The 24,064-nt window shown below is 35.6% G+C and overlaps 1 long non-coding RNA gene and 4 pseudogenes across 9 annotated transcripts; 3 read left to right on the top strand and 2 right to left on the bottom strand.

The window, feature by feature from the left end:
- Positions 1-4,376: 4,376 nt before the first annotated feature.
- On the top strand, positions 4,377-5,209 carry LOC104793803 (jacalin-related lectin 25 pseudogene; annotated as a pseudogene).
- A 719-nt stretch (positions 5,210-5,928) lies between these two features.
- On the bottom strand, positions 5,929-7,866 carry LOC104793311 (uncharacterized). Of its 8 annotated transcripts, none has more exons than XR_015560015.1 (7): positions 7,654-7,821; positions 7,467-7,564; positions 7,231-7,326; positions 7,077-7,127; positions 6,694-6,747; positions 6,411-6,468; positions 5,929-6,294 (listed from the first exon to the last, which is right to left on the bottom strand). It is a non-coding gene; the product is annotated as an uncharacterized LOC104793311 (long non-coding RNA). The 8 variants fall into 8 exon arrangements; XR_015560017.1 differs by having other exon boundaries at positions 6,411-6,447; XR_769243.3 differs by lacking the exon at positions 6,694-6,747.
- Positions 7,867-8,264: 398 nt separating this feature from the next.
- LOC104793312 (jacalin-related lectin 24 pseudogene) lies at positions 8,265-8,797 on the top strand (annotated as a pseudogene).
- Positions 8,798-9,462: 665 nt separating this feature from the next.
- Positions 9,463-23,119, top strand: LOC104793310 (uncharacterized; annotated as a pseudogene). Its single transcript, XR_015560457.1, has 28 exons — positions 9,463-9,663; positions 14,687-15,039; positions 15,446-15,636; positions 16,775-16,912; positions 17,010-17,016; positions 17,400-17,463; positions 17,559-17,563; positions 17,701-17,820; positions 17,922-18,017; positions 18,455-18,599; positions 18,701-18,825; positions 18,921-18,998; positions 19,109-19,226; positions 19,312-19,393; positions 19,475-19,535; positions 19,724-19,822; positions 19,917-20,016; positions 20,112-20,213; positions 20,300-20,410; positions 20,600-20,747; positions 20,935-21,239; positions 21,322-21,412; positions 21,503-21,556; positions 21,649-21,810; positions 22,019-22,189; positions 22,320-22,509; positions 22,615-22,765; positions 22,838-23,119. The product of XR_015560457.1 is annotated as an uncharacterized LOC104793310 (transcript).
- LOC147943024 (uncharacterized) lies at positions 10,415-12,557 on the bottom strand (annotated as a pseudogene).
- Positions 23,120-24,064: the final 945 nt, after the last annotated feature.

Here is a 24,064-nt window from a genome sequence, read left to right as displayed (position 1 = left end):
ATTGATCCGGCGATATGTGACCAACGTACGAGTTTGGTGGTTTCTATGGGTCTTACGATAGATACCGTCTGACATCGATTGGTATGTATTGGAGTCCCATTACAAGGCCCGACATGGTTGGTAAACGCGAAAACAATTGAGTGATTGACAAAGAAACGCCTTGTAGCCTAGTTCAAGTTGCATGTTGAGTTTTATCTTCTTAAATAAAGGAGCAATCTTCTTTCTAAGTAATAAACGTGTCTCTCATTTTTTTTTCCCTTTATTATTTGTTTTTGTAAATTTTTGCTCCATTTGGCTATGATTAAAAACGAAATGTTTGAATGACAAAATGGGGGAATGTAGTGTTACAAAATCTAGTGTTCCTATCTATAATCACATATAGCCAAGCAAAGACTTAGTTTGACTCACGAATTATAGAGACGGAAAGAAAATAAAAAAGGCTTTTAAATCTTCGGAAACTCTTCATCTTAACTTGTTAACAAAGAACCCAACTAAAGACGGAAAAGAAAAGCAAACTCGTGGTGTGGTTTGTCAGGTTTTTCCTAGAGTTCAGATTTTTCTCTCTCTCTCGTAGTAAGTCTCCTCCTCTGTTTCTTTCACTCTCCGACTAACTCTATCCATCTGCTCATCTTATTTTTATTCAGAATGGGAATTTTTATTAACTCCTTCCCCAAGTTCGTTCATAGGTTAGCTTCAACCGCCTCGCATGGCGGAATCAGTGAAACACTACCTTATTGGGCTTTTAAATTTGGGTCCATTAACGAACATCATCAATCTCCTTTTCATATATCCATAATCATATAACAAATATATAAGAAGATTTGCATTACTATAATTAATCCATAATAATATATCACAAAGTCTTTAATTAAATATTACAAGACATCATCTTAATTCTTAATTAAACAGAGACCACCACCAAGTACAACAAATATAGCAGAACTAAGTTTTTTTTGGTGATCATATTATGCATAGATAGGTTCTCTTTGTCCATTCTGAAAAAAAAAAAAAAAAAAAAAAACAAGATGAGAAAACTTTTAAAAATATCAAACTTTTGAGAAAAATGAAAAAAAAAAAATACCATTTTGTTGCATCTAACGCAATCTTGAGGTTGTGGCTGAATCGTTCCATTTCCAGATGGTGACGCTACAAAAATGTTGTAAAAGTTGACGTTTCTTAAAAAAACTCGTGGTGTGGTGCAAGCATTTGTCAGGTCAGTACATTAGCAATTACAAATGTTCGAGTAACTAAGTCTGACTAAAACCAAAATTAGACATCTAATTTTCATAGTTAATGATTTGATAACTCTAATTGATCTTGACATTATGGCGTGGAAATATGCCAATATGAGATGGTAGTACTATTATGTAATCTAATTTCAAAGGGAAAAAAAAATGGTATAACATATAAGGGTCTATTTTATTTGTAAAAGACATATGTAAAATTATTTTTACTTATGTTATGTTTATATTTTACTTATGTTTTGCTTATTTTTTGTTAATTTACTTTACCATATTAAAAAGTATTTGTAAGATGTTACATAAATGCAAAATCTTATCAGTGAAAATTAGTTGGAGAATGTTTAATTTCTTACTTTATTTTTTCTTAAGGAAATTCTTTTTTATAAAAGAAAAAAAAAGAAAAAATAAACGAAAGTAGAGTGCATGCACCACTTTTGAACCGTGGGAACAATATTCCAATCCTAAGATGAATATCTTCAATGCTTTCACCATATATTCCTAGATGAATATCCCCATATTTATACATATAGTGTTTGTATTTTCATAGTAATATATAAATTATTTTTGATAAAAAATATTAAGATAAGTATTTGTTATTTGTTTGTTTTCCTATTTTAGTATATTTGAGCATTTTGTTTGTTTATTATACCTTTTTTTTTCATCAAGAAGATCAAAGAACGAAATCTAAACTAAACAAGAGAATATGTGTTTTTTTTTTGTTCCCAGCATGATACTGTGTTTTACTGTCATTCAAATCAACCAAAAAAAATTACCAGATTTTTGTAAAATTCAAAAAATAAATTTACAAAATGAAAAAAAATTATCATCAATCATTTCAATATATATCATCAAGGAGAAAAAAAATCTTATGTTGATAAAAAAAACCTCAAAATAATTATAAATGAAATTTATTTTTAATAAATTATAAGTATGTAGATAAATGACAATTTTTTTTTTTTGGTGAGTGATCTTAATAAAAATTGTGCATTTAATAAGAAAATCCCACCATTAAATCAATTTGGAGGATTCAGAAAGTTTATTTTAATATTAAATAATTGTCAATAAAAAAAGTAAATAATTGTCATCCAGATGGAGCATGCGCAAACGAATTAAAATTTTGATATGAGTCCTCATATTTATCACCTCTTATAGTTCAGTCTATCAGTCTCATAGCTTCTAGTAACTAATACGGCCATAAGAAATTTCGATAACTAATTTATTTTTTCTTTAAACGTTGTAATGTTACGAGGACAGTACCTAATGATTCAAGGAGTCTTAACAGATCATAAACGAACTGAAGAAATAGAAACCTGTTGTAGAAGACCGGAAAGATTTTCAACACAGCAAATCTAAGTTGCTTTTAAACTCACCAAGCTTGTGTCCACCAAACGGAAGCCCAAGGCCCCAAGGTAATATATCGTAGATGTGAAACTTAAAGTTGTCTTTTACTTTTTATGCTATTCTTGTTCTTAAATCTCTTCACCTTATGTCTTGGAAGACTGTTGCTGGAGATGATGATTACCGCAAAGGGATGATATATATTGGAGAACGGCGTAGAAAGTTTGAGCTCAGAGTTTTGGCTGGAGCTGGTGTGAAGTCAGAGGAAGATGTCAGGAATGAAAGTGGGGCATTTGCATCAGATGACGACAATGAGCACGATGGTTTTAACAATGACATGGTTGATAATGATAGTGAATCAGAAGATGAATTTTACAAACAACTGAAACAGAAACAAGAAGCTAAACGAGCTGCCAAAGCAGAGATCTATTCAAGGTAGTCATACATTACATTAAGCTTTCATTTTCACACAAGTGTGATAGTTTAGTACTGTTGTTCATCTCCATGACACGTTTTGTGTTGGTTCAGGAAACCACATTTGATCCCGTCAGCGCCAGAAGACGTTGATGGTAAACGACTGATTACACCTCAGCTTAGAATGTTTCCAAACATCATCTGTTTCTCTACCTAGCTAGCACCGTAGTTTAACGTTGCTTTCGATGAATTCATAAGGTCTATTCAGTTTGGTTTTCAGGAGAATGGAGCTCTTGTCCTGTCTGAACGTTATGGTGGCTGGGAGGAGGGATCATCCAACTTTCGTGTTGTAAGTTTGTGTCAATAAATATATATACTTCATTTTTTTTTTTTTTGGCGTTTGAGTAAGATCCGGTCAGGTTAAGTTTCTGATGAAGTTTAATCGCAGTTGAAACTGAAACAAGACGAATTTGTAACTGGATTGAATGGAGTATTAGCAAAGGATAATAGAGGAATCAGGAATTTGACATTTCGTACTAACTGCGGTGATTATTTTATTGGAAGATCAAGCGGCAAGTATCCAAATGATTCTGAAATAGTAATTGATCCGGCAATAACTGATCGACGTGAGTTTGGTGGTTTCTTTGGGTCTTACGATAGATACAATCTGACATCGATTGGTATGTATTTGAGTCCCATTACAAGTCCAGACATGGTTGTTAAACGCGAAAGCAATTGACCAAGAAACACCTTGTGGCCTAGTCCATGTTGCATTTTGAGTTTTATCTTCTTGAATAAAGTAGCTTTATTGGAGCAATGTCTTTGTTCCATCTTTCTATATTTCAACTCATAAGTAAAAAAAAATTCCCATTTCTTCCTTTATTAATTATTTGTTTTAGTAAAATCGGAGTCACGAGTCACACTACTATACTCCCTAAGATAATGCGTCATTTGTTACTATATTTAATGTTCCTATAATAACAGTTATATAGCCAAGACGAGACTTCTTTTGGCTCACGAATTCTAGAGACGGAAGGAAAATAAATCTTTATTTTTTGGAAAATCGGCATCTTAACTTGGTAGTAAAGAAACCAGCGTGAGACACAAAAAAAAACTCTAAATAGTATCCTTAAATGAACGTAGCTCTAAATAGGTAAACTATATATTGCAAGAAAGGATAATATTTAGTTTCACATTTTTGGTCTTTTGAATTTAGTAAAATTTACTGTTTTGAAGTTGATTTACATATTGATTAAGGAAGTTTTCTTAGAGAGATTATGTATGTAAAATAGTCTATAAGTATGGATCGTCGTCCCTCACAAGAAACATTAAGCAAAGAGTATTTCGAGCTTAATTCTTTCGACTGCTATTATATAATTCTGAATGAAATCCCGTAACAAGAAGATGTTCAAAGTCGGACCAATTGGGTCAATACGTTATTATAATACATATCGGAATTGGGACGAGAAGGGAGGCAACATGATCTCGTTTATATATCTTCCCTTCAGCGAAGAAGGCATAAAAAGTATTCAGTTTCAGTTTTGTCAGAACAGAGGTCATGATGTCGTGTCTAAAAAGTACGGTTCGTCCGAGAAAGGTGAATCCCACAAAATAGTAAGTTTTGTTTGATTATTCACACTAATCAGAGGAAACACGGGCCGTATTGTGATAGATTTCATCATGGACAGATATGAAAGAATATAAGAGGAAAATTGATGTGGGGATTTATGATCCTCGTGAGTTTGGTGGTTTCTTTGGGTCTTTTGATAACTCTGGCAAGCTGTCTTCCATCGGCATGTACGTGTGTCCTATTACAAGGTTCAATGACGCACCCCTCGGAAGCAACTACAAAGTCACCGAAGTCACCGATGATGATGACGACGACGACCAACCCACTCTCTACCAATCATATGATCATCCTTTAGCCACAGTCAACCATAATGGGACGCGTGAATATCAAATGCCTCATGATCATGAGGTCTCTGATGGTTATAATGTCAAGGCCATCGTTCATAAGCCCAAGTTTGAAGACAAGATTAGTCTCTACCAATCATCTGATCATCGTCTAGCCAGAAGCACTAATTAACAATCGGACACTTGAGTATCAAATGCCTCATGAGTTCTCCGATGGTTATCATGTCAAGCCCTTTGGTCGTACGCCTAAACTCAAAGATGGAATTTTCTCCAAGTTGGGGCGCCTTTTCATTTGTGCATGAACTCGGTTGGCATGTATTCGACCAAGCAAATTCTTGTGCAAGTGTCCAATAGTAGCCTAGTTCAAGTTGCTGTTTGAGTTTTATATTAAATTTAAAGCTAGTAGCTACTCTAATGAAGCAAATGTCTTAGTTTTCTACAGTTATCTGTGCTCCGTGTCTTTTGATTTAAAACGAAATCTATAAATGACAAAATCTTTTGTCAAATTGATTGTTAGAGATGATGATTACATTTTCAATTTTTTCATGATGACTTTAACTTAGGTAGACTCAGCAGTCTACTTCCGTACTAGCTATGACTACGCTCTTAATTTGAAGTTGTTGTAGAATCTTGTCATTGTAAGTGAAATCATTTCTGTCACTCAACTTTAGTTTTACTGTCTAGCTAGGCATCATAGAGACTGTATTTAGGGATAGCAGTGAAACCAATATGATTTCCCTTTTACGTTAATGTCGTGTCTTGAATGTTTGATATGGATTTGGTTGGTAACGGTAGAGTTGTTTACAGAGGAACTGAAGCCTGAATGAATTGATCGAGTCAGAAGCTGAGATGCTTTACGGACTGATTCACGCTTGTTACATATAATTTACAAGCACAGACATGGTAAAAATATCATACAACGTACTCACTTGCATTTTAATAGCATCTCTGAATCTCCGATGGTTGGATCCAAATTATGGGATCCAACTATATTTATAATAGAAAAATTGCAAATTTGAAAAGTTAGAAACTTAGAACCATGCATATTAATTTTGACAGTCCAAGACTTGTGTATATTGACACACAATCTAAACAAAACACACCATAAACAAAACTTATGATTGTTCCTATAACTCAGTTGTTGATTTCCTAACCAAAATTCAAGACACACTTATTGATTTAACCATACAAAGAAATTACCTTGGCAACAGAAACATGAATTTGGTACCAAGAAGCCGTGTAGTGCAAAGTACCACTTAAAAAACATGAATTATGTTCATAATCTAACCACCACCACTTGATGAGTCTCTCCCAGTCTCTCCTTTCTTAAGATACGTTAGTGCTGCGTGACACATGTTGAATGTTCCTACTGCATCAATGTCCAAGACTACACACACAAACACATTAAAAAAAAAGTTTCATTCAGCTAAAAGAACACTCAAATTGACAAAATCTCAGGCAAAATCAAAAGGTATATATATTTAGTTTCAAATATGATGATACCATATCAGTAGTATGTTGAATGTTCTGTCACAGAGAACTGCCAAAAACCAAAACCCATCTGTTACATTTTACATTAAGGAAATGTCAAGATGTTTATAAAGGGATTGAGTATATTGAATTAATCATAAGGTTACACACTTATATAGAGACTTAAGAGAGCCCTAGACTTAACCAGACTTGACTAAGAGAGCCCTAACTTAACACTAAGAAAGACCTAGACTTAACCAGACTTGAATAAGAGAGCCCTAAACTTAAGCAGACTTGACTAGACTTGACTAATCACCAGACTTGACTGAGTAGTTATCTGGTGAGCATCAGTGTATATCTTGGGTACCACCTGCAATTCCACACCACAATTTTTTTTTTTTTATCATTACAGTAAACAATTATAGTACGCAAAAGCTAAGACTAGGGGAGAAAAGAAAATTGCAGTTAAGAATCTGAACAGGTAAAATATTGTCATACTTCTCTACCAGCAAATTCAGCTAATAATAAGCCATTAAGAAATCTCAAGGAACTAACAGGAACTAGAGAACATTCATAAGAAGACTTCGGCAATAGAAAACTGATTACATTGATAACATAACACAATACATTGATTAAAAAAAAAAAAAAAGCATAACAGAAACAGTGATTAAACAACACAATACTTCAGAAAACATGTACCTTGCTTCATTGCTAAAGATTCGCCATTTAACATACACATCCACATCCAATCTGCAGAAACAGATCATCTTTTTAAGCTAAAGAAAGTTAACAAAACTAAGTAATCAATATAATGCTTGAGAACAATAAAACATTTAGCCGCAGAACATATTACCTTGCTTCTTTGCTGAAAAGGAATCATCAAATTCATGCGAAGACAATCAAACACCTGAATCTTCACAGAGACCAAACCATTATCTTACAAGGCTTCCTAATGGCAAAGAGAGATAAGAGGAGTTAGGCTTTAAGTCCTTAGAGCCTGAAACAGAATTTAGCTTTTACCTTCCTAATTTTCCTATTGACAAACCAATTCACTATATCAATAAATCCCTAAAAGGAGAATACACAAACCTGAATCTTTCACAGCACTTGAGAGACATCATGGTTCAATTAACCAGAGTCATTAACCAAGCAAATGCTCTAAAAGAAACCCATCTATTGCTTGGAACCTAAGGATTGCCAAGATTCTAACTCAAATTTGCACAAATAAAATGAAGGATTATCACAATCTACAGAGACAAAAAAGCTAAATTTGTACCATACAAAGGGTATTGAAGGTTCCTTGAACGAAACTCTCCGATTTCGAGTCTGAAATCTTCGATTTGGTGAGAGCCGATGAAGAGATGATTCAACCAGAGCCGACGATGCGATGAGGAAATCGAATCGAGTTCGCGAAGAAGAAGAGAGAAACGGTTTTATTTTTTGCATTTTGTTAATTTCTTCTCCCACCAATGAAAATGTGACACGTCGTTGGTTGCAAGGAGTTACAAAAACTCCAAATATTTATTTTGTTAATTTTCTTCTGCATTTTTTTTTTTAAATTTTTTTAACACTTTACATTTGCAAAGAAACCAACTAGAGACGGAACGAAAAAAAAAAGCTTTAAATATTTATTAGTATCCTAATCACAAATAAACTCAAGCAAATAAAAGGCGAGTATAATATATAGTTTTACATATTTGGTCTTTTGAATTTAGTAAAACTACTGTTTTCAAGTTGATCAATTAAGGAAGTTTTCTTATAGAGATTACGTATGTAAATCTTTTGTTCGTCTATATAAGTATGGATCTTCCTCACAAGAACAAATTCTTTATTAAAAAGCAAAGAGTATTCTATGTTTAATTAATTCTTTGGACTGCTATATTCTAGATGAAATTGCGTGATAGGGAGATGTTCAAAATCGGACCAATTGGGTCAGATTTTTATCCTCATAAGAGTTGGGACGAGAAGGGACTAAATTCCGATGAGTATGTGACCGGGTTGAGTGTAATCGATTGCCTTGGGATCACGGGTTTGAATATCCACACTAATCAGAGAAAACACGGGCCGTTTTGTGATCGTTATTCATCATCCATACATATGGAAAAACATAAGAGGGAAATTGATGTGAAGATACGTGATCGTCGTGAGTTTGGTGGCTTCTTTGGGTCTTTTCATGAATTTCAGAGTCTGAAATCCATTGGAATTTATGTTAATCCCATGTACGATAACAAGCTAACTTTCAATCAAGCATGGGATCCTCAATATACATCCGCCCTCCATTACCAAATCCCGACGATCGTGGATGGTATTCCTGTTAAGCACATCCGTTATAAGACCAAACTCAAAGACCGGATACTTTCCAAGTTACGTTCGATTTCAAAAGAGCTATTTTGTGCCTCGTAAAAGTTTTCTTGGATTAAGTCTAGGTAGGACTCTTGAACGATATCTAGCTCTTTGTCCTTTGATAAAAAAGATGTTTCAAATTAAATGTTCTTTTTTTTTTTTAATTTCTTTTTAAGTTTTCATCCATAATTTAATTTAATTTGATGTTTTTGTGACTATTATCATGTTCCTTTAAGACAGAAATTGATTTTGCTTCGATATCTTTTGGTGATATAAAAAAAGAGAAACTAAAAAGAGAGGGAGTATTTGGTGATATAACTTTTGACACGTAAGGGAGATAAAATAATTAGACGGAATCATATGAGTGTTCGCAATCTTAGGGGATCTTTTTATGTATATCATCGTTCGTGATCTTTCACATTTAGTATGTGTATGTCCTTAGATCAAAAGGTTTACTGAAGAATAATAAAAGCAAAATTCTTAGAAAAATGGGAAAACGGTCTTTGCCTCTTTGGTCAAACGAAGAGTCTTCTTAATTATGCACAAATTCTCAAGGTTTCCTTCAACGTACCTGGACCTGTCTAGCTTGCTTGCTCCCGAACAGCGACTCTTGGGGAGTTGGACTTAAATAGGGCTACTATATATATATATATATATAGATATATATATAGTCGTCCTTAATCTATCTATCTCCATCCCTCTCAAACCACTGTACTCATCAACTGCTTATGATATAAAAGAGATGATAAGAACAGGACCAGTGGGAAAAAGCCCTCGATACGGTGATGTTCAATGGGACGACAAGGGACGCACCATGATCTCTCATATATACGTTTCTTTCACCAGCGAATGCATATCATCAGTTCAGTTCGGCTACCAGGAGAATGGAGCTCTAGTCCTGTCTCCAAAGTACGGTAGCTCAGAGGGACACAATTTTCTAACTGTAAGTTTTGTGTCAGTAAAAAAAAGGCATTTCCTCTCTTCTTTTTAGTAAGTTTCTGTGAAGTTAAAATAAGAAAGCTTCTGTGAAGATCACTCTCACTACAAGAAAACAGCCTATTTTGGAGAGACAAATCGTCGTAAACCCCTTGGAAACAACCCTTTCCGACGAATTAACAAGAATAAAAAGTCATTGGAAAACGTTTGTTGGAAATTAGAACTCATCTGAAATCCCTCGGAAATTTTTGATAGATTTCCAAGGGACATTTATTTCCAAGGGATTTTCAAGGACATCAAATTACCGAGGAATTTTCAAGGGCACTTAGTTTCCAACGGAAGTCCGAGGACAAAACTTTTCGACGAATTTCCGAGAGTTTAGATTTGCGACAGTTTTCCGAGGACCAAAGCCTTGCGAGAGAATTCCAAGAGTTTTGTTTTTCAAGGGATTTCCAAGAGACATGATTTCCGAGGGATATAGTTTCCGAGGGTGTTCTGACGACGTCGGAGTTTCTAAGGACTTTCTGAGGGATCTTATATATAAATTACGAAAATAGAAATTCTATATTTTTCCAAAAAAATAGAAATTCTATAAATAAAATTACAATATATTTATCAAAAAGCTTAAATTAAATATATAAATATCCTAATACAAAATATAAACATCCCAATACATAATTATCCAACTAAAACTACATAATTATACATAAAAAATTTCATAAAACTAAAATAGTTAAAAAAAAAAAAACAAAAACAAATTAGTTAGGATCAGGAGGAGGGAATTGTTCAGGAAATTGGGAGGAAATGAAACTTTGAAGTTGGGAGAGTGTTGTTTGGGTCTGTGTTCCTTAATCTTGAGGTTTTCTTGCTTCAGTTCCTCGACAGCCGCGTCTTTTTCTTGTACGATCCGGTTAAGATCTTGAACTTGTTGAACAGGTTCATTGTCCCGAGAAAAAACCGAAGAGACATTCCCATCTCGTGACACAAGATTTCCTAAACCGGGTCTCCGACCCTTGGTTAAAGGAATTTCCTAAGTAACAAAAAAATAACTAATTAATAATTAGAAATAAGTAAAAAGATAACACATTATATTCAAATATACCTCAAGACACATTTGGTTCATTTCCTGACGAGTTATACCAGTGGATGATGAGCCATCTTCAGAAGGTTGTGTAAGCCGTTCCATCTTTTGGAGCTTAATCTTCTCAATCCGTTCTGCGATAACCATATCTTGAATTTGTCCAGTTTTCTTGCTTGTGTGGGTGGCTTCCATAACATCTAACCTATCACGTGCAACCCCTCCGGCCTCGATTGTCTACATTTAAAGAAAAACATAACATATTAAATATAAACAACTTATAAAATTTAAAAAGTAAAAGTGATTTTATTAGAAACTTACCATTTTTCTCTCATGTTTTTAAAGGTTATAGAACCTCCATTGTGGGTAGCTGGTCCCTTTCCACCACGTCTGCTTTTACGATTAGTCGACTTTTGTGATGAAACAGCTTGCGTCTCATCCATACTCCAATAGCTGATAAACCCTTTCCAAACATTAGGATCTAGACACTTAGGCATTTTTTGCCTTGCTTCCATTTTTGCTTCCACGAATACAAGTGATTTCCGTAAGAAAGGTTAGGTTGGCTTGAATGTCAAAAGCTTTTCGCACTTTCTGACATTGACTGCTTTCCCAATTATAATCTTGCTATAAACAGTGAAAAATAATAATTTAATAAATCTAGAAATTAAATATTAAAACATATAAAAAAATATTAATTGTTACAAGATCACCAGATTGTGCCGACACACCATAATCACAAGTTGGCCTAGTCTTTTTGGGTCTAAGAATCTTGAATGCGTAACCACGAGTACAATACATGGGATACGCTTCCGCAACATATAAAGGCCCATTAGCAAACTCCAATAACCATGTAGGAAATGATTGCCCTCTAGAAGACATTGTTGTTACCTATAGAAAGTTTTTTTTAGAAAATATTAAAAATAGAAAATAAATTTTATTTGACAATATTTTCCCTAACAAATTTTAAATAAGAAAAAACTTACATAGAATTTTAGCCAACGACTAAATTCAGCCTGCTTCAGTTTTTGAACTTCATCCTCGCTCATGTCTGGATATGTAGAGCGTACTTGGTCCAAGTAAATCCTATAAATTAATTAACAAGAGGATAAATAAATTTGCAATTCCAAATATAATAAAAAATTAGCATTTCAATTGTAATTTTTTTACCTCTCATACTCTAGAAGCTCTTCATAATTTGTGATTATGTACATGTGCAAGTGTTGTACCTCTTCCTTTGTAAGCCTTCGTTTCTTTGCTTTTCTACTTAATCGACAAATTTGGGAAAATATATTTGGGACTTATACAGGGTAAAAAGGTGTCTTCCCACCGTCATCATGTCGAGCAGGTTTTCGCATCTTTGTTTGGACGTGTTTTAGAAAATAATATTCCGAGAAGTGTGCGGTTTCTTCGTTGATGCTTTGTGCTACGCTAGAACCTTCGACTCTCGCCAAATTTTTAACTTTCTTCTTAATAGTGCCCATGTAGCGCTCAAAAGGATATATCCATCGATACTGAACAGGAACGCCAAGTGCTAACTCTCGTGGGAGATGAATTGGAAGATGTTCCATAACATCAAAAAATGACGGTGAAAAAATCTTCTCAAGGTTACAAAGGATCCCTTCTACTGTAAGCGTCCTTGTGCATAAATCTCGAAAGAGCACACTTATAGCTGCATATATTATAACATGAAATGTTAAGATATTAATATATATTGATAATCATGCATAAAAGTTAAAGAAATTGTATGATAAAATACCTGCAATTTCTTTGTGTACATCATGTGGTAGAAGATGCTGAAAGGCAAATGGAAGGAGGCGCTGCATAATGACATGACAATCATGGCTTTTCATTCCTTGAAACCTCCCTTCTCCCAAATTCATGCAGTTACGAAGATTAGATGCATACCCATCAGGAAATTTAACATGCATCATAATCCACTCTAAAAATGCTTCCTTGGAAGATGCATCTAATCGGAATCGAGGGGTTGGTGTTTTCCCATTTGGCATGACATGAAGTTTTCTTCGACTACATATATCAGGCAAGTCCAATCTAGACTTCAAATTGTCTTTGTCTTTCCTGGAACATTTAGTACGATGATCATGAGATTATCGAAAACGTTCTTTTCTGTATGCATGACATCAAGATTGTGCTTCAACAAAAGATCCTTCCAATATGGTAATTCGAAGAAGATACTAAACTTGTGCCAGTTGTGATGATCGCCATATCCATCAACAATATCATGCCCATTACCACCGCAAGCCACTGTCTTCTCAGCATCAAAATCTCTTAACTGATTCAGAATTTCTTCGCCAGAATACTCAGGAGGTGGACTATCAAAGACTTGCCTGTTCTTTTTAAATAATGTGATGCTCCAACGATAAGGATGGTCTTCAGGGAGCCATCGTCTGTGACAATCAAACCAACTCGTTTTACGTCCGTGTTTCAGCTGAAATGCATCGATGTTATCTTGACAATACAGATAAGCTAACCGTCCATGCGTTGTCCATCCAGATAACATACCATAGGCTGGGAAATCGCTTATAGTCCACATAAGCATCGCCCGCATGTTGAAATTCTGGTTCATTGAAACATCGAACGCTTCTACACCATGCTCCTATAACATTTGTAACTCATATACCGAGGTTTACGACAAAAACGACATGAAGTACAACCTTCGTCTTCTCTCCAATAAATCATACAATTATCACTGCACACATCTATCACCTGATATGGCAAACCAAGTCCAGCTACGAGTATCTGCACCTCACAGTACGAAGCTGGTGAAAGATTATTCTCTGGCAAAATTTCTTTCACAAAATCAGTAATCGCATCCGCACAACCCTCTGATAAATTCCAATCCGTCTTTATGCCCATCAACCTAGTTGCAACTGATAATGGTGAATGACCCTTCTTACAACCATCATACAATGACATATTTGCCCCATCTAACATATCAAAGAATCTTCGGGCTTCTAAATTCGGCTGTTCTACTCTATCTCCATCATGAATTAATGAGGCCGCATTTTCCCTAAATACATCGTTCACCATCTGAAATGTACCTACATCTACTTCTATCGATGGTTCTTCTACACTATCCGGAATATAATGTTGACTAGTACTGCCATAATCTACCATTGATTCACTTTCTCCATGCGAAAACCATATCTTATAACCCGGCATAAATCCATCCCTAAACAATTCCTCCTTACTAATGATACCTCCAGATTTTTATAATTCCGACATTTTGGACAAGGACAAGACATAGTACCTGTTTCTCGCGTTATGCTCTGGTTTGACACGAATAACATGAATTTTCTTAGACCTTCCTTGAAGTCTTCTGTAAGTTTGCCCGTCTCTTCACTGTATCTAGGTTTATCCATCCATGAATGAAAATAACCATAAGGATCTGAAGAAGACATTATTGTTGGTATTGTGTATATTTTCGTTTACCAAACAAGTGAATTATAACTTAAATATATATACACAAAATTTCCAAGAGATTTCCAACGGATTTCCAACGGATTTCCAAGGGATTTTTAAATTGCAACGATCACATTCAACGGATATAAACGCAACAACTATATCGCAACGGCTATAATCGTAACGGATATAATCACAACGGATATAACGGCATAGTTTTCAGTAATCCATTGGAAATCTGTTAGAATTTACCAACGGTCTAATGTCCCTCTGAAAGTCGTCGGAAATTTTGAAAATATTTCGACGAGTTTCCGACGACCGGGTTTTCGTCAGAAATTTTCAAGATATTACCGACGGAATATCAAATTTTCGAGGGTTTTCTGAGAGTCGTCATGTCCTCAGAATATCCTCGGAAATATGTCGGAAACCTCTTGGAAAACTGTCGGAAATTTCCTACGGATTTTTTTCCGTCAGAAATTCCATCTGAAATCAGCGTGCTTTCTTGTTGCGTCTCTGATGAAATTAAACGCAGGTAAGACTTAATCAAGATGAAGATGTGACTGGGTTAAGTGGAGTACAAAATGCGATTGGTGTAGGTATCAGAACTTTGACAATTCACACTAACCGTGGGAAGCACGGACCAATTGGACGCTTACCAGACAATGTTAATGGTACCAGATAGTAGAAATTGATGCGGCGATACGTGATCGACTTGAGTTTGGTGGTTTCTTTGGGTCTCACAATAATTACGAACTGTCATCGATTGGTATCTTCTACGTGATTCCCACTGCATGGTCCAACACGGTGGTTAAACGTGAAAACAATTGACCGAGCAATGCCTTTTTTTTAGCGTTCAACAGTAGCCTAGTTCAAGTTGCTGTTGGGGTTTATCTTATAAAAGAGCGTTAATATAATGTGTAGTTCCATCTTTCTATATCTAAACTCTTTAAGTAATAAAATAGTCCCATTTCTTCCAAATACTATTTGCTTTTGTCAATTGTGTGCTCTATGTCTTGTGATTTAGAACGAAAAATCTAGGAGTCTCTATATCGTTACTAATTCTAGTGAACTACTATATTTACATAGCAAAGACTTTTGGCTCACGAAATAATTCTGTGAAGTTGATTGTCAGAGTCTGCATCTTTTCTATGGTAACTCACTTGTGCTTGAGATGAAGTAATTATCTCTGCATAGGAGTTTGAATGTTGCAAAGTGGAAGTTCTGTATCATCTGGACTTAATGATGAGTTTGTGAGGTAGCTTTTGTTAATTCTTATATTTCCCATTTGCAGTCTGCTCTTAGTTTTGTATATGTAGTACATCAAGTGTATTTTTCTGTTTTGGTTACCTCTGTATTTCATGGACATGTGATCAGGCTCCCTTCTCTTTTATCAGTTCTTACCAATTCTGGTTTTGGGTCTGCATATTTTCAATGGTTAAAATGTTATCACCTGCTTGATGAGATGAATTCTGGTGGATTCAGGTGTGTTATGAGCTACTTATCTTCAGGGGTTTGGTTCTTAAGTCTCTTTGGATTGTGTTTGACTAATGACTACTGACTTTATTGTTTTAATCTTGACCGTTCAAAAAATTGTATATGATCATATCTCCCTCATCTATACAAAAGGAAATACTAGCCACTGTAATAATAAGAAAACTGAAAAGGAAAAAAACAAAAAAAAATTAAAATAATAAGAAAAAGGAAAATTGTGGAAGCCCCTCGGTCCAGTGGTTGGTCTAGGGTTCATTAATGCTTCTACATCAAAAGGTCTGGGGTTCGAGCCCCGCATAATGCGATTTATTAATTGTATAGATTAATAGAGATAAATTTACAGACGATCTCTAGTGATGCGCAATTATTGCCGTTCGACGTGATTCAATAGAGCATAGAGCAGGAGCAGGAGAGAAAGAGTCTATGTAGTGAATCTGATAGAGTCGGAAGGAATTGTCCATAGTAGATCATATGTAATAGTTTTCATAATTTATAATCAATAACAAAGCCAGAATTTTAAAAAAATAAAAATAAAGAAAGGAAAATTAGGAAAAGGAAATAAAATAGGAATAGTAGAAAAGGAAAAAGGAAAGAGATACGAGTCATTATACCTTATCTATAAAATATATCAGTCATCATTCTTCTTCTTCTAATTTTTTTTTTTCTTCGTGGCGACGCTGATGGTGATGGTGCGGTGCTTCCCCGACTGACAGTCTTCTACACTCCCGACGCTCGCTGTCTGTGATTTTGGGTTTTTGTAAACCAACCAATCATCTTCCTACTAATTAGAGTTGTGAATTCGTTCTAGGGTTTGGTCTCTCTCTCTCTCTCTCTCTCTCTCTCTCTCTCTCAATTGCCACGATTTGTTACCTCTCTCAATCTTCTTCTTAATCTCTCAATTATGTTTTGGGGTTTGGATCCACCAATTAAGTAAGTTTATTCGTCGTCTTTCAGGTGTTGTTATGGAAGCGAAATCATCATCGCTCGCTCGCTCGCTCCCCTGCTTGCTTCTTAATTAGACGGTTTGATTTACTATAACTTGTCCTTGTGTATTGGTTTCTCTCAATTGAATTCTTCTTCTACGGTTCTTTTGGTTCGCCTAAGTAATTAAATTTCTTCTTTTTAGCAGGTATTGTTTTGGGAGGCGTATTTACGATCCGCTTGATAACAGAGCAACACCAAAAACTAGCTCTGTTATCAGCTCTGTTATCACTCCCCCACACTACGGTTTGATTTACTCACTTGTTGAATTTTTCTACATGAATACGTCTTCTTCTTCTGTTTTCCCTTTTTGATGAGTTTTGGACTTTGCCATCAGGGACTTTTCAAACATGATTTGGTCCTCATTTTATTGGATCTTTCAGGTTTCAAGTAATGTTGCTCATCTTCCTAGTGGCACTCGCATCTAGGCATTTAGCCTAAGACCCTGTCTTCTCTTATAGATATGCTCGAGGTTCTATAAGAATAAAAGCTTCAGGTTATTATCTCGTCTCTTTCCTCTTTCTTCTCTGTTTTTTTTTTTGTATTTCTAATGCTACATCTATTCCTACTTACTTGTCTCTGTTATTTCAGGTTTTGGATGATGCTGATCAGTGATGGCTTTGATGGACACGCTTCTTCTTTGTGCGTGTGATTGCTTTGATGTTTCAGGTCTTCATGGGTTTTGTTCTTCCTCTTTAACACGTCTTTTACTTCTTGTTTTTTTTTTTTTTTTTTTTTTTTTTAACCTTTACGTTTCTTTCTTAGTTTTGCAGGTGTGTTTTGCAAGCGAATTATGCTCTGATCTAAGGATTAATTGCGCGGGATGGTTGAAGCTATGTAAGTTGACTTCTCTGAATACCATACTTGATCTATTAATGTCTGTTTTGCTTATTTCTGCCATTAATGGTGTTCTAACGATGTTCATTTGTTAGGTGTTGTAATGTCCCGAGAATAAGGTATTTGTCTTGTGATGTTGGTAGATTTTTAAGTGATATGTTGGATTGATTGCTTCACTGAATTTGTCAAGGCATTAGTTGTATACTAAAATCCTCTTTTTGATCCTTGATTATGTAGAGGACCGTAGCATCTCCATCTTCAGCTTCAGTTTCCTGCAAGCCCGAAGAATCTGGAAATCTCCACGATGATAAGCTAGTAGAGATGATAAACACAACAATAGTGGATGGAAGCCCATCTGTAAAATGGGATGATGTTGGTGAGTGTCATTCTTATGCTTGTCTTCTTGTTTCCCTTTTTGATGTATTATGTGGAAACACAATTGTGCTTTTTTATTGCAGCTGGACTTGATGGAGCTAAACAAGCTTTTCTGGAGATGGTTATACTACCGGAAAAATGAAGAAATTTGTTCTCTGGTCTTCGGAGACCAGCGAGAGGTAAAAAAATTTGCAAGTTTGGTTTCTTCACTTCGCTTCTCTGGTGAAAGATATCTTCTTAACGAGTTTGTTCTTATATTTTTTCCTCTCATGGAAAAGGCTCAACACCTTCAGGCAATACTTGTTTCATAGCTTCAGTGGTGCAATGCTTAACTCACACCAAGCCTCTTCTTAAAAGCCTTGTCTAATACAAGAGTCAAAACCCTTGCAACTGTAACTCAAGAGTAATTTGCCCCTTTTTAACTAGTTTTTGTATTCAATGTCTTTTTAACGAAAATACTGTATCTCTCTTTGATGCAGATGGTGGAGGCACCGGGACTGATATGATAAATCTTTCTTCAGGTGTGTCATCTTTTTAGGTTCCTTCTGTGCTACAGCTTTTTATTATCATCTTCTATATTACAAACACAAGATCCTTTGTTCTGTTAATGTCTCAGTTTATCTTGAAGGATGCCGTCTCTCATACAAATATCAAAACCCTTGCAACTGGAGAGTCAGATGAAGTGATAAAAGAGTTAAAAGATGTTGCAGGACAACAGTTGGCTCTTGCGTTCAATCCGTGTGCTCGCTGTTGGTGCAGAGGTAAAAAATAAATATTTGATGCAATTATCTCTCTTTTTTTAAAAGGACAGACAGAGAAAGAAACTTTAGTGGATCTTATGCATTTTGTTTTGATCTTGCAGGACAACAGTTGGCTCTAGCTACTGGTGTAGGCGTAAAGAGAACTCTTGTATCTATTGGGTGTCCACTTTGTCGGGTTTGGGAGCTGAATGCTTCTACTTCTGTTGCCCGTCTATCTAAAGAGAAGGTCAGTTGGGTTTTGCTCTTAGTGTCTTTTAACTTTATATACAAACTTCCAACATTATTAAATTGGATCTGATGAGTTTAAATACTGAAATGCAGGACGAGATGTTTGCCTCCTCGAGATTTTCTGTGTAGACAGTGCAGTCGATGAAGTTCTTTACATGGCTGCAAACACTGGTAAACTTATATTTTCGCACTGCAAGCTTTAAGTTCTTTTTTTTTTTTTTTTTTTTTTTTTTTTGTCACTGCTAACAACGAGGGTTGATTTTTTTTTTTTTCTTTGGAAGAACTTGGTGGGAGTATTATAACATACTACAAAATCATGGAAACGAAATTAGTCAAAGCCAAGAATAACAACTCTATATCAGCCTCTAATGTCTCAGCTGATGGGAAGCTGCTTCCGATGTAAGTGTATCTTTCTTCTCACTTTTGGGACCAACAGATAAAAGTGATACTATTTTTTAATAGTCATGATTTTCTCTTAATGCAGAAGAACCCTTGAAAGGAGATGTTATGATACTTGACATACCTCAACAAGTTTGTGTTCTTCTAAATCATCTGCTTCACCATCTGTAAGTAATATTCCCTGTTAGATTATTTCATCATAATTACAAATTTCTCTTGTCTTCTAACTCTCATAATCATTTTGCAAGTGTGGATGGGAGGACCTTGATTTTGTTGCAGACGGCAGACGATCTTAATGAAAATTTCCAGGTACGTGTCACTTATCCTTGTATAAGTATCAATGTCGTGACTATTGACCTCTTGTTTCAGCGATATACAATTTCAAGGTTTTGAACGATATTTTTGGCATCTAAACTATACAGATGAAAATCAGTCTTAGCACATAATTATTTCTGAAAGGAATTAATTTGACCGGCACTTTGTGGGTTTTTGTGCAGCTTGTAGGAAAAGATGCGCTAGAAGAAGGTGAAATAAATCACCTCGGAAACATCTAAGCTACTGAGGGAAGACTACCTTGCTCAAAACGCGTTTACACCGTAAGATTTGCTGGCTCCCTTTGTTTTGGTTTAGTTCTTTTTCTCAACATGTTATTCGCTCTCAATCACTTGTGTGTTCTGTGTTTTTATGCAGGGAAGCTAAAACGTGGTCTCTCCATGGTTGATAGCTACAAGCTGTTGAAGCAAGACCAAGACTTGACCGATAAAGAGACTTTCATTTAGTGTTCTCTCAGGTGGTGCATTGAATGTTTTAATTCTCTCTCTCTCTCTTTGTCTGACTTCTTCTTTCTCTTTCATCTTAATGCTCGTTTTGTCTTTTGCATTGCAGCTTCAAGCTTATATTTTCTCGTGCTTGATGACATCATAGACAACTCTATCACACGTCGTGGTCAGCCTTTTACAGTCTTCTTCGGTTCGATTTCTACTCTAAGTAAGTATCCTCTATTTCTCTATATCAGTAGCATTTTAAAGTCTTCGCTTTGTATCTGATGAATCTTTTTTTTTCTTTTGTTTCAGGTTGGTTGTGGAATAGCAACGCGGCGGTTCACTCCGGTTTCCATCTGCTTGCAGGCAACACTACACGCCTCCGTATCTTTTCCGGCACTGCTAATCCCTGCCTTAGCTCAGGTTTTTCCTTAATTTTGTACTTCTTCAGATTTTCTTATAACGAAGACACTGATTTGTAAAATTGTCGTTTGTTCCACTCTGGATGTTTTATTTAAACGATAATACAGTGTAAGGGGATGTGATTGAGTTTGTCACTTGTGTTTCATTCCTATCAGACGATTCATGTTTTCATTCTACATGTTTTTACAGACTCAAGGACGTGAATCATTCCAATGCTTTTTCTTATCTTCATGCATTGGAATCTTTCTATGAGAAGTTCGATCCAGGTTTCATCAGCATCAGGACAAAGGCCAGAGAGGTGTTGCAGAGGGAAGACGATCTTAATGATATTGCTCAGGTACGTGTCACTAATTATCCTTGTAGAAGTATAATTTTCGTGACTATTGACCTCTTGTCCCAGCGATATACATTTTAAGGTTTTAGACACGTAAAGTTGACTTGAGTTAAAAATGAAAATCATTCTTAGCACATAACTCTTTCTGAAAGGAATTTATTTGACCCCCACATTGTGTTTTTTCGTGCAGCTTGTAGGAAAATATGCGATAGTAGAAGGTGAAACTGACATCTAAGCTACTGAGGGAAGACTACCTTGCTTAAAACGCGTTTACACCGGAAGATTTGTTGGTTCCCTTTGTTTTGATTTAGTTCTCTCTCTCTTTCTCTCAACGGGTTATGCACTCTCAAACACTTGTGTGTTCTCTGTTTTTCTGCAGGGAAGCTCAATCGTGGTCTCTGCATGGTTGATAGGTACAAGCTGTTGAAACGAGGCCAAGGCTTGACCGATAAAAAGACTTTTATTTAGTTTTCTCTCAGGTGGTGCATTGAATGGGTAATTCCCTTTTTTACTCTCTCTCTTTGTCTGCTCTCTCTTTCTCTTTCATCTGAATGCTCGTTTTATTTATGCATTGCAGCTTCAAGCTTATTTTCTCGTTCTTAATAAACAACTCTATTACACGTCGTGGTCAGCCTTTTACAGTCTTCTTTGGTTCAATTTCTACTCTCGTAAATAAATCTCCTCTATTTCTCTACATCAGTAGCTTTTTACAGTCTTCGCTTTTGTATCTGATGAATGTTTTTTTTCTTTTGTTTCAGGTTGGTTGTTGAATAGCAACGCGGCGGATGACTCCGGTTTCCATCTGCTTGCAGGTAACACCACACGCCTCCGTATCTTTTCCCCCACTGCTAATCGTTGATGGCTAACAGACTTTTCATGTTTTCATTCTACAATCTTTTTGCAGACTCAAGGACGTGAAATCTATTGCAGCCAAGCTTGTCCTCCTTTTGATAGCAACACAGTCTGGTGGTGCAGAACATGTCCTTGCTTTTGTCATCTTCACTCCGGTCACAGGCACAGTCTATGGGGCTACTTTGACATTCCATTCAATCATGTTTATGGCCAGGTAAAAGGTTCTATCTTAACTGATTCCTCAAAGCTTTGAGTTCCCCTTTTGTGACCACTTTTTTTATGGCTTCTACTTTTTTGTACTTCACATTCATGATCAGCCTGTGATACTTGATTACTTTATCTCTCTTCTCCTTTTTTTTCTTCATTTTATTGACACATATATTGCTTTGTTCTTTGATTGTTTCATGTTGGTTGTGGAATAGCAAAAGTGGAACGCAGCGGATCCGTACAAGTTCTACACTCCGGTTTCCACCTGCTTATAGGTGACACCGTTCTTGCAAGCTTTTCGAGGACCCGTTTGGAAGACTCGATTTACAAGAACACCACACAGCCTCTGTATCTTATCCGGCACTGCTAATCCTGCCTTAGCTCAGGTTCTTTCTTAACTTCTACTTCTTTAGATTTAAGTGCAACAATTACTAGTTTGAAACGCTTAGGAATTAGGATGAAACTGATTTGTAATATTCTCGTTTCTTCCATTGGATGTTTTCTTACGATGATAAGGTATATTTCTTGCTATTTGGGTCTGGAGCTTGGGAAAATCAAGATTAAACGTGAATCTGTTGCAGCCAAGCTTGTGGCAAATTTGATAACAACACTGGCTTGTGCAGACTGTGTCCTTGCTTCTCATCTTCACTCCGGACAGTCTATGATGGGCTACTTTTACATTCCAGCCGATCATGTTTCTGGCCAGGTAAAGGTTCCTATCTTAAATGATTTCTCAAAGCATTAGGTTCTCCTTTTGTCACAACGTATTTTCTTATGGCTACTTCTTTTGGTACTTAATATCCATGAACAGCCTGTGATACTTGATTACTTAGCAAGGTGATTTGGTGGTAGTTTCACCTGATGTTGGTGGTGTCGCAAGGGCTCGTGCTTTTGCCAAGAAGTTATCTGATGCACCTTTAGCAATAGTTGATAAAAGACGTCATGGGTACAATGTTGCAGAGGTAACAACCAATTTGCAAATACATTTTTACCAAGACTGGAATTGACATTTAACAATCCACTTGATTATGTAGGTGATGAACTTAATTGGGGATGTTAAAGGGAAAGTAGCTATAATGGTGAACGTTTAATCTCAAGCTACATCCAATTGCTTACTCAACTGATATATGAACTTGATGTCTGCATAGTAAAAGTCTTAAGAAATGATAGATTTTTCCTTCTTAATATTGCTTCTAGAAGTGCTACTTGTGGGCTTATTATAAAACATTTCCCTTCATTATAGGTCTGTCGACGAAGCACAGTATATATCTCCATACTATTTTTTCCCTTTAATGACTTTTAGAGATTTGCTATTATATATCTCTGTTTTTGCCTTTCTAGTTTTGCAGTCTGCATATTTGCTATGGTTTGCATGCTATCACGGCCTGCTTTGCTTTGCTTTTTTTTTCTGGCACCAATAGTGTTCGTATTTGTAGGTGTTGGAATGTCTGAGGATAAGGTATTTTGTCAGACTGTGATGTTGGTAGATATTTAAGTGATATGTTTCTGTATTGATTGCTTCACTATATTGTTTAGGCATTAATTGTATACTAAAATCCTCTTTTTGATCCGTAATTGTTTATGTAGAGAACCGTAGCTAGTAAGATGAAGACTTTTAACGTATAATCTTCTTCGATTGTTGGCCCTAAGAAGAGAAATCACATTTGTCGCTACAAATCCGTTTTTGTTCCGTTTAATGCATATGACACATTACTTTTTGCAATGCAGAATACCTTGTGAGCCGTTGGGTCCACTGCTTAATGCACAACACTAAGCTACTTTTTGCAATGCATAAATTGCAAGCAATTTTTTTTTTTTGGATAAATGGTGATTGTGCCGTTTTTGTTCGGTGTTCATCTTAGTTAAACATTTAATCAATAATTTATTATACATATGTGAAATGTTGGAATAGACACTGCCGTGCATAATTAGAGAGGATTCAGCAATTCATAACATTAGAAATGGTTCAAGTTCATATGTTACTTTATATCTTTTAATATTTATCAGCAATTCACTAAGCTCGATTTGATAGGTTATAATATTTGCATCGATAATTAACATAGGAACGATAGTTATGTTAACATAGCAACAACAACATAGTTTCTTTTTTGAAAGCAACGACATAGTTATACACTTTAATTTGCAACTATAATTAATGAGATAGTTATGTTAACATAGCAACAACAATATAGTTTGTTTTTTTTTTAAAGCAATGACATAGTTATATACTTTTATTTGCAACGATAGTTAACCTAGGAACG

This window comes from Camelina sativa, chromosome 6 (assembly GCF_030686135.1).
Source record: "Camelina sativa cultivar CO46 ecotype springtype chromosome 6, ASM3068613v1".
NCBI classification, from domain to species: Eukaryota; Viridiplantae; Streptophyta; class Magnoliopsida; order Brassicales; family Brassicaceae; genus Camelina; species Camelina sativa.
Note: the sequence above shows the minus strand (reverse complement) of the source record. Positions and strands in the feature narration are given on the sequence as shown.